The sequence below is a fragment of the Quercus suber genome, unplaced genomic scaffold (assembly GCF_002906115.3).
Source record: "Quercus suber isolate HL8 unplaced genomic scaffold, Cork oak 2.0 scaffold_522, whole genome shotgun sequence".
Classification (NCBI taxonomy): Eukaryota; Viridiplantae; Streptophyta; class Magnoliopsida; order Fagales; family Fagaceae; genus Quercus; species Quercus suber.
In genome coordinates, this window is record NW_027069971.1 from 549,156 (window position 1) to 558,933 (window position 9,778).

Genomic DNA, 9,778 nt, shown 5'->3' on the forward strand with positions numbered 1-9,778 from the left:
ATCACAAATAATCAATATATTGATTTGAAAGGAGTCATAGAATTAAATTTTAAGAGCCACCTGTATTGACTTGATGTTCATCTGGGTGTGCAGAATAATTTCTCTGTTTGTCTTATTCCTACTATTCTATAACCCACTGAATGGGTTGAGACTTTTATTGGTCGATGTGGTCAAGTTGATTGTTCCTAACCATAGTCCGGAGTACTATGCTGTCAATGAGTTGAATTGAAAAGACAGGGTTAACTGGATGATTACACAAAATTCCTTTCACAAACAGGTGAAGGTGTTTTTCTACGTACCCATTATTTCCATATAGGTTTGCTTTGAAAGTCCATATGGAACTTGATTAAATTAAAGGTCTCACAAACCATTGTATTAAGCTAGCAAAGTGCAGAACTTTGTCAGCTATTACATGGAACTATCAAATTTAGAAGTTAGGCTTGAAAAGTTCATGGGATCTCAATGTTCATTTGAATGTTTTGTAGTTTATTATTGGTGTTCTACTTCACAGAAATACACATATATTCATGACCATAGAAGTATAAATAAGTATAAAGAGTATAGTGCTTAATTTTGAAGGATTAAGAACTGAACACAATTATATATTTAATTTTTGTCCATAATCGTGTCATTTGAAAAGAGTGTGAACTAAGAACACAACCATTTGGTCAAGAAAACGTCAAGCACGGACTCACTTAATAAACCAATCAATGAATTTGTGAAGTGTGAACTGTGGGGTGCAATTGTAAAAGCCACCAGGATTTTAGTCTGACCTTTACTCGATCCCTCACAGTTCCTCACGGCAACGCGACAGTGCATTAATTGTGAGAGTAATCAAACCGCGCAATACTATCAATGAGGGCAACAACTAGCATCAACTACACTTTATATATATTAACTACATTTTATAGATGACTAACAACAGACTTAACGATACGTGAGGATAAATAATTATTTTATATTGTAATATATGTATTAATTTATTTTTTGAAATTTTTTGAAGATAATTTGTTCTCCCTAGATTCTCAACAAAAAGAAAAAAAAAAAATTGTTCTCCTTAAAAATTAAATAATTTATATTCAGTCCAATTAGGTCTAATTCAGTCTAATTTGATCCACTTGGTCCAATTCTGTCCACTCACACAATTTCAGTCCCCTTCTGTCTATTATAGACTAATTGAGCCTTAAATTGATTCTTTTTGTAGGTTTTCTTTTCAAGTTTAGCTCAAAAATTCATTTTTTCTTAAATTTTGAGTTGAAAAGTATGAAATTATATTTTATTTGGGCTAAATTCTTTAGTTTTGAGTTAAAAAATACAATGAAAATAGACATTAGAAATTTGAAATATGAGCCCTAAAAATGAAATAAAAATTATAAATATTCAAAATTCTTATTTGGCCCACACTAGTTCTATTCGGTCCATTCCGTCCTCTTTGGTCTAATTTGGTCATATTCGGTTTGTACGATCTTAATCCGTCCCGTTAGTCCTATTTAGTCTACTTTGTCCACTAAAGTTCTATTCGGTCCACTTGGGTCTATTTGGTCTTATTCCATCTACATTGGTTCTATTCAGTCCATTCTATCCACTTTGGTTCTACTTGATCCTATTCAGTTCAAATTGGTCCTATTCGATTCATTCTAACCACTTTGGTTCACTTCAGTTCTATTCAGTCCACACTGGTTCTATTCAATCCAATTTGGTCATATTTGGTCCATATCGTCCTAATCGATCCATTTTGTCCTATTTAGTCCACTCTGTCCACTAAAGTTCTATTTGGTCGATTCAATCTTATTCAGTCCACTTCAGTCCCTTCGCTCTACACTGGCTTTATTCGGTCTACTTTTGTCCTATTCCTCCACATTCGTCCTATTCAGTCCATCTGTCCACTTCAGTCCTATTTGGGCCATTTTGTCCACTTTAGTCCTATTCTGTCTACGTTAGTCCTATTTCTTCCATTTTGTCCACTTCAGTCCAATTCAGTCCACACTGGTCCTATTCGGTCCAATCTGTCCACTTCAGTCATATTTGGTCCTCTTCGCTCCGTTTTGTCCACTTTGGTCCTAATCTGTCCATTCATTCTTATTTGGTCAACTTTGGTCCTATTTGGTGTTCCATTTGGTCCAATTTGTCCATTTAGGCCACTTCCACTTCGATCTATTTTTGTGCACTCACATAATGAGAAAAAATATGTTTGGGTTGAAAGCACTTATTCTGAATCCAAATTTATTAAAAAATATATATATTATTCTCAAACTTGTAATGTCTAAAATCTTAAGCATAATATTTATTATTACTATGATTTTGTTAAGCCTCATTCATTAATGTAGCATTTCAATCCATTTCGGTACAGCTAAATTTAAGTAAGTCTTTCTAAACATAAAGGATATGAATACACAAATATAATTTTTAAAACATTTATTCATTTGTTTTAACATCCTTACTTTTAAATGAATTGCATGAGGTTGATTATACATTTAAGCAATAGGTGGTGTGTGTGTGGGGGGGGGGGGTAATTTTTATTTAAATAAATTATTCATTCTTTTGAAAGAGATTATCATAATAATCAAAACTACTCATATCAAACTTATACTGAATATGTATAATTTATTCTTTAAATTTTATTGTAGAGAGAGAAAGACTACTTGTGATGGGGAACAAAAAAATATAACACCAAAATGTATGAACGGTCCCAAAATAAAGCTTTAAAAATCACAATGATTCATCAATATAAAGTAGAGTTGTCTCAAAGGAAAGAGAATAACAGTTTTTCAAGAGAGAATGGGAGAGAGAATAATAAGAAATCTATAGAAAATAATGGGAGAAGAAAAAAATAAAAATGAAAAATATAGTAATAAACACCAAATTATCCAAGTCTTGTTATGTAATAAAATAACATTATATTCTTATATAGTATCTTTATATTGCAATATGATAACATCTATGAAATTAAAGAGAATAAAAAGGATAACAACTTAAAAACACGAAACTTAATCACATCAAACCAAAGTAGAGTTCCAAATAATACAAAAATTCATCAACCTAAAGTAGAGATGCAAGAAAAATAAAAATAAAAATCTACCAAAAAGGGAAAAAATGAGAGAGAAAGAGAAAGAAGTAACCTTTTGTATGTGGGAAAACTATGTATAAAATGGGAAAGAGACTTGTAAATTTATAGTAAGAGAAGGGGAATACGAAAAGCAAGAAATAATGGAAAAGAGAGAGAGAGAGAGAGAGAGAGTGATATTAAGGTAAATAGTAGTAGGGAAATGAAAATGTAAAAGGAATGGAAAAAATTAGAGAAAGTATAACAATAAGTTGAGAAATTAATAAGAAAAAAAAAAAAACTCTAATTTTGGTGGCTGTATGTTTGTTATAGTTTCATTAAAAAAAAAACTATTATTGTTTTTAATTCCTTTCCTATATAATTAATAATGTTAAACAAAAAAAAAAAAAAAAAAAGAAGAGAAGAAGAAGAAGCATGTTAACCTGTTTTTTAACAACAAAAACCAATTATTTTCTTGGCTTTATGATGAAGAGCAATCATCATAAAGCAAACGTGATAAGCTGAAATTCAATCATATTTACTTTCTTGGTTGGATGATAGAAAACAATTATCATAAAATGGATGCTATATGTTGAAATTCTTTCTTATCTATCAACCCAAAAAAAAAAAAAAAAAAAAAAACCTCAATGTTTGTCAATTAAATCAATTAGTAAAAGTCATTTTACTTGAATAATTAAAGTATTTACCAAGTCAAAATTGCTCATATTTTCAATTGTCAATTTAGAAGTTGGTAGGTTAGTGACACTTTGGAAATTGCTATTCTTTTCAATTGATCTGCTAGTATTGGAGGTTTTCAAAAATTTTAATTTTTTTCCACAATCTAGCAAGTTGAAATTGCTCATATTTTCATTCTTAAGTTCAAGTGTATTATGCCAAGAAAATAGTTACATTTGACTTTTAAAAAATTGCATGTTCATTGATTTTCCATCGAGAATCTAGGACGAACAATTAATCTGGCGAAATATTCAAATACTATATGCATCAAAGTTGCAAAATGATCTTATATTTTAACTAATACCTAGCAAATACATGCAAGTATTGCAGTTTAACTATAAAATATTATTAGGCATTTCTCCTTTTCATTATGATAAACTTTATCCACCATTTCTTTATCTCTCTTTCAGCCTTGCGATATAATCTGAATGTTCTTTTGGATTATCAATATTATCGGATGGTTTAAATATTACTAATTGTCATAGTAATTGGTAAAAATAATCACAGAAAGTTCAAGAAATATTTATATTACTCAATATATGTTAGGTCTCAAAACTAAATATAGTGGTTCTAAGGTTTGAACGGATCTAATAGTGTTTTAGAATTTAACGTTAAGTTGTCTATTTTTAAGTAAAATAAAATAAATAAAAAGATGGATTTGAAATAAGTTTTGATTAATAAATATATGTGGAATAATTTTAATATAATTTGAATTGAATTTGAGATCTATATTTTTTAATAAATTCAAATTTAGAATAGGTACTCTCAACCGAAAGATCAAAATGATCCAAATAAACCGAATCGGACTGAATGGACCAAAGTAGATTGAAGTGGACTGAATAGACCAAATTAAATAGAATGGACAGAAGCGGACCAAAATTGGCTGAAATGGACAGGATTGACCGAAAAGGACTGGGATAGACCAAAATGGAAAAAATAGACTGAAATGGACTGAAACAGACTGAATTGGACCAAATGCAAAGAAACGACACACATAAAAAAGAATTGACGTTTTATATACTATTAAGTTAAAAAAAAAAAAAATAACGACTTCGAGTTTTCATCCACCTAGTGACAATCACTAATTATAAATTTATAAGTTCTCATTATTATGACATTAACTATTTGTATCTATGTGCATCAACCATTTGTGTCATTTTTCTTCTTATTTTTGTAACCATAGCCATTTTTAATAAAGGCAAAATACAATGTTGGGTATACTGCATTTCTGCTCACCCAATGATAGATATAAACCGGCTGAATCTTTTGCTCTCTCTCACAGGCTGAAACTTTTGTAGGAATTGGTTTTTGCCCATCCTTATTTTTGGCTTGAAACTTTTGACCCCCCCCCCCCCCCCCCCAAAAAAAAAAAAAGAGGCTATTTCTTCAATTCAGAATAAGTAAAATATTTGCGAGAATATGAAATTGATGGATGATTAGGATGTTTGATCTAACTACATAGATGGGATCAGAACTAAGTCAAGTTCTGGGATAACATTTATTAAGGATTACGCTTTAGACACTGACGTCCTCTAGCAGTAATTATTTGCTGTAACAATGTGAGCCATATTCTGCCCAGGCTTAATCTGGGATTGCAAAACTGATTAACATTTTCTATTATTTGGTTTTTTCAAACGTATGCGCCTGATGACCATCCTTGACCGCATACCAATTATCAACCCTCTCTATGAATCTTGCTTTGTGTATTTAGGTGCTCTTGATAGAACTCAATTGTCTATCAATTTAGTCCTATTCCCATTTGAAAAGCCTAATCAACCATGTCTATGAATTTTGTCATCTGTCTATTTGGACGCTCTTGATACTACTTTTCAATACATTTAAATTAAGAGATTAAATATATAATCCCACACACATTGCGGTGGTTTTTTTATTTATTTTAAATTTGAATAATTAATTGTCATGTTTGTTTACGTTTATGAGTGTTAGAAGCTACTTCTAACCTTTTCCAAACAATAACAATAATAATAATAATAATAACTAAATACTAATTACAATTTTAGTCTGTATAAACTAAAAATATTTTCAAACCAATTAAAAATAAAATTTAGACAAGGTACTAGTGGATGAACAATCAAGTTAAGTTCAAACTTGATTTGACTTCAAGGATAGAAAAATGTCTTCGGAAAAGGCTAACTACCTTGCCGATATTGTTTTCAGTCCGTATTTGTCCTCTTTCATTATTTCTATATGACTCGATCCTCTAGCTGTCTGAGTTGCAATATCTCTTTGTTTTCCGGGTTAAATTTTGTGGTTTACTCCCTCGACACTTATAGTATTATTAACTGTCACTTCATATGTACTCTCACTGATATTACGTTTGCGCTATAGGATCATCTTCCAAGCTAATTGTTGGTGAAATTGTCATAGGTATGTACTATAGTCATGACAAAGTTGTCAGATGAAAATCGGGTTAACATTGGTTGCACATGACAAAGTTGCCTTTCTTTAATTACAGGTATTGCGGCTGCTGTGCTTGTGATTATAGTATTCTGTATCATAATATGCTGCTTTAGAAGAGAACAATTGAGTAAGGCATTGATATATAGGAGGACAGCAAGGAAAAACGATGAAAATCTCAAGGCAATTATTTTGAATTATGGTTCACTTGCTCCCAACTATTATAGCTATTCAGAGATCAAGCAGATGACAAACTCATTCATAAACAAACTAGGGCAAGGAGGATACAGTAGTGTATACAAAGCAAAGCTACCAGATGGTAAGCTTGTGGCAGTAAAAGTTCTAAGTGAATCCAAAGGCAATGGAGAAGATTTTGTTAATGAAGTTGCAAGCATTAGTAGGACTTCTCATGTTAATATAGCCACTCTTTTAGGTTTCAGTTGTGAAAAGAACAAGCGAGCTCTAGTATATGAATTCATGCCCAATGGATCTCTAGACAAGTTCATATACCATCGAGATTCTTCAGAAACAAATTGTCATTTGGAATGGAAAACATTGTACAAAATCGCAGTTGACATAGCTCGAGGACTAGAATATTTACATCAAGGTTGTAGCACAAGGATCCTACATTTTGACATCAAACCTCAAAATATTCTTTTAGATGAAGATTCCAACCCAAAAATCTCTGATTTTGGCCTTGCTAAACTCTGCCAAAGAAAAGACAGCATTGTATCAATGCTTGGCATGAGAGGAATAGCAGGGTATATTGCCCTAGAAGTATTTAGTCGAAACTTTGGTGGAGTCTCTCATAAGTTTGATGTTTATAGCTATGGAATGCTTGTTCTTGAAATGGTTGGAGGAAGAAAAAATTTTGATAATGGAGTGTCCAATAGTAGCGAAAAATATTTTCCAGATTGAATTTATAAGGATCTTGAACTAGGTATGGGTGGAAGAACATTTGGGGTCATGACAGCGGAGGACCAAGAGACAACAAGGAAGATGATACTGGTGAGTTTATGGTGCATTCAGACAAATCTATCCGATCGACCATCCACGAATAAGGTGGTAGAGATGTTAGAAGGAACCCTTCATTCCTTACAAATTCCTCCAAAGCCTTTCTCGTGTACGCCTGAAGGGTCACCAGTAGATTCTTCCACAACTTTGTAAAAATGAGCTAAAAGCAATTTACAAGGAAAAATACAGATGCAGCATTGGGCGGAATAAAAGAAACATTCCTCATCAGTCATCACATGTATGAATTTCTTATATTTATGGCTTGAATTATACATGATATGTTTTACTCTTGACTACGAAAGCTGATGAGAGTACCATGCTTACTTTGTGGTCTCGATATGGATCTAATAATTGGAATTTCTTGCTCTCACTTTGTGGTCTCAAACCAAATAATTAGAATATTAAGGCTACAATTAATACCAAAAAATGGAATGTTAAAATTCCATTCTCGTACAGGAATATTCCAAAAATATTTATTGTTGTTAACAATATAAAGACAAAGAGACTAATTAAATAGCCTGTATATTTTGTATATATGATGTGTGTATAATATTGTACAAGAGAGGATATTACATAGGCACAATATGTGTGAAGTACAAGTAATATGTGTGTACTGCAAGTACAATACATTGGGCCCAAGCTAGCGGGCTAGACTATCTTATATATATACTAACATCCTACCTCAAAGTCAAGGCGATGTAGATGAAGCTAATTGGAGCTTGGATATAAGATCTCGAAGGCAACTAGGTGGGTGAGTCTTGGTGAATATATCAGTAGGTTGGTTAGTAGAGGAGATGGAGTACAACCAAAGATTGCCTTTCATGAGATCCTGATGAGTGATATGGCTCAATTTTAATGTGCTTGGTGCATTCATGGAGGACATCATTATGAGTAATATAAATAGCACTGCGATTATCACAATAAAAAGGAGTTTTGGTGAGTTGTGGAGCATCCACATTAGCCAAGAGCCATCAGAGCCAGAAAAGCTCGCCAGTGATGTCAACAAAGGCACAATACTCAGCTACACTGCTGGAATTAGAAACAACATACTTCTTTTTGCTACGCCATGAGACAAGAGAGGTACCACGTTGATGTCTCGCAGCCTTCAACCACCTCGGAAGGCAATGCGTGCTCTCCACACGTGTAGATAGGACTGGAAACGAGCGATGGCCACTTGCGGTCCCTTCCCCCTCTATTCCCCTTTTGAGAATGATGCATGGTTTGGGTGTGAACTATGACTAATGAGTCATTTTTAATTAAAGTTTAGGAATCGCCACCAATCATTGGGTATTTCTAGGTGTGATTAGTCACATGATTCTATTTTGATTTTATTACCAATCCTAGGTTAAGAAAAATGTCAAGTTTTTCCTAATCTAAATGGATAATAAAAAATCTTGATTCTTGGATTCCGAAGTCTGATTACATGTGGGGGAAGGTTTTAGGCACCCACAATGCTTGTCATGAAACAGTCCTTTGTTATGGTAAACTATTAATTTTTGGTCATTGACAGATAAAAACAAGCTATTTCCAGTAGCTTTTGGGGCTTTAAAGAATTTAGGCTTTGAGGTTTGATTTGGGAATGGTGTGTAGCCTTTATCATTGCTTTGCTAGCACATTGGAATTACTACCAAATTTCCATGACGAAAATCTGACAATACTTCACCTTATTTTCGTGGCAAAATTTTGGCAACATTTCAGATCAAGTGCGTCATGGCATGCATAACGCTATCTTCACCAAGCTTTCATGGCGAGAATATAGCAAGAAGATGCCACATTTTCATGATGAAAATCCGATAGAGTTTCATGTTAGGTGCACCACAGTGCATTAGCAAGGTTTCATGCCTATGTATACAACATGCATCACTATGCTCGGACTAAGGTAGGCCAAGGCTTACCAAACTATGTAGACATTGCATTTGTACCCCTTACGACTCAGGCTCTCGTTTCCCAATGATGTTCAAACTCTAAGGCCCAAGGCCAATTTAAAGCACAATCAGATATTAAATTGACTTGAGTATTAAAATGAAAAATATAGCCTTTTAAATGAGCAAAAATCTATTTTTGAAAATAAAAGACCAAAGTGGCCCTTGGCCTATGTACGTCGGCAATAGCCTGCGTATGTGGTTCAAAGCATGTGTATGCAGGCACACTTCTACGTACGCAGAAACATAAAAAAGACAAGTTTTCTGCAATAATGGCTGAGGTTTGGAATGAATCCCACATCATTTGGGAGCCATTCCAAACCTCATTTTTTCACTATATAAAGCCTTACATGATACATTTTCAAAACACACAGAAATCTTACGGGAAAAATACAGAATTCACTAGAAAATAATGAATAAAAAAAGAGTTTTTCACAAAACACCCTTTGGGAGCCATTCCAAACCTCATTTTTTCACTATATAAAGCCTTACATGATACATTTTCAAAACACACAGAAATCTTACGGGAAAAATACAGAATTCACTAGAAAATAATGAATAAAAAAAGAGTTTTTCACAAAACACCCTTTGGGAGCCATTCCAAACCTCATTTTTTCACTATATAAAGCCTTACATGATACATTTT

At 32.9% G+C, this 9,778-nt stretch overlaps 1 pseudogene; it reads left to right on the forward strand.

The window, feature by feature from the left end:
• The first annotated feature begins 5,912 nt into the window (after window positions 1-5,912).
• LOC136063399 (PR5-like receptor kinase) lies at window positions 5,913-7,508 on the forward strand (annotated as a pseudogene).
• The last annotated feature ends 2,270 nt before the right edge of the window (window positions 7,509-9,778 follow it).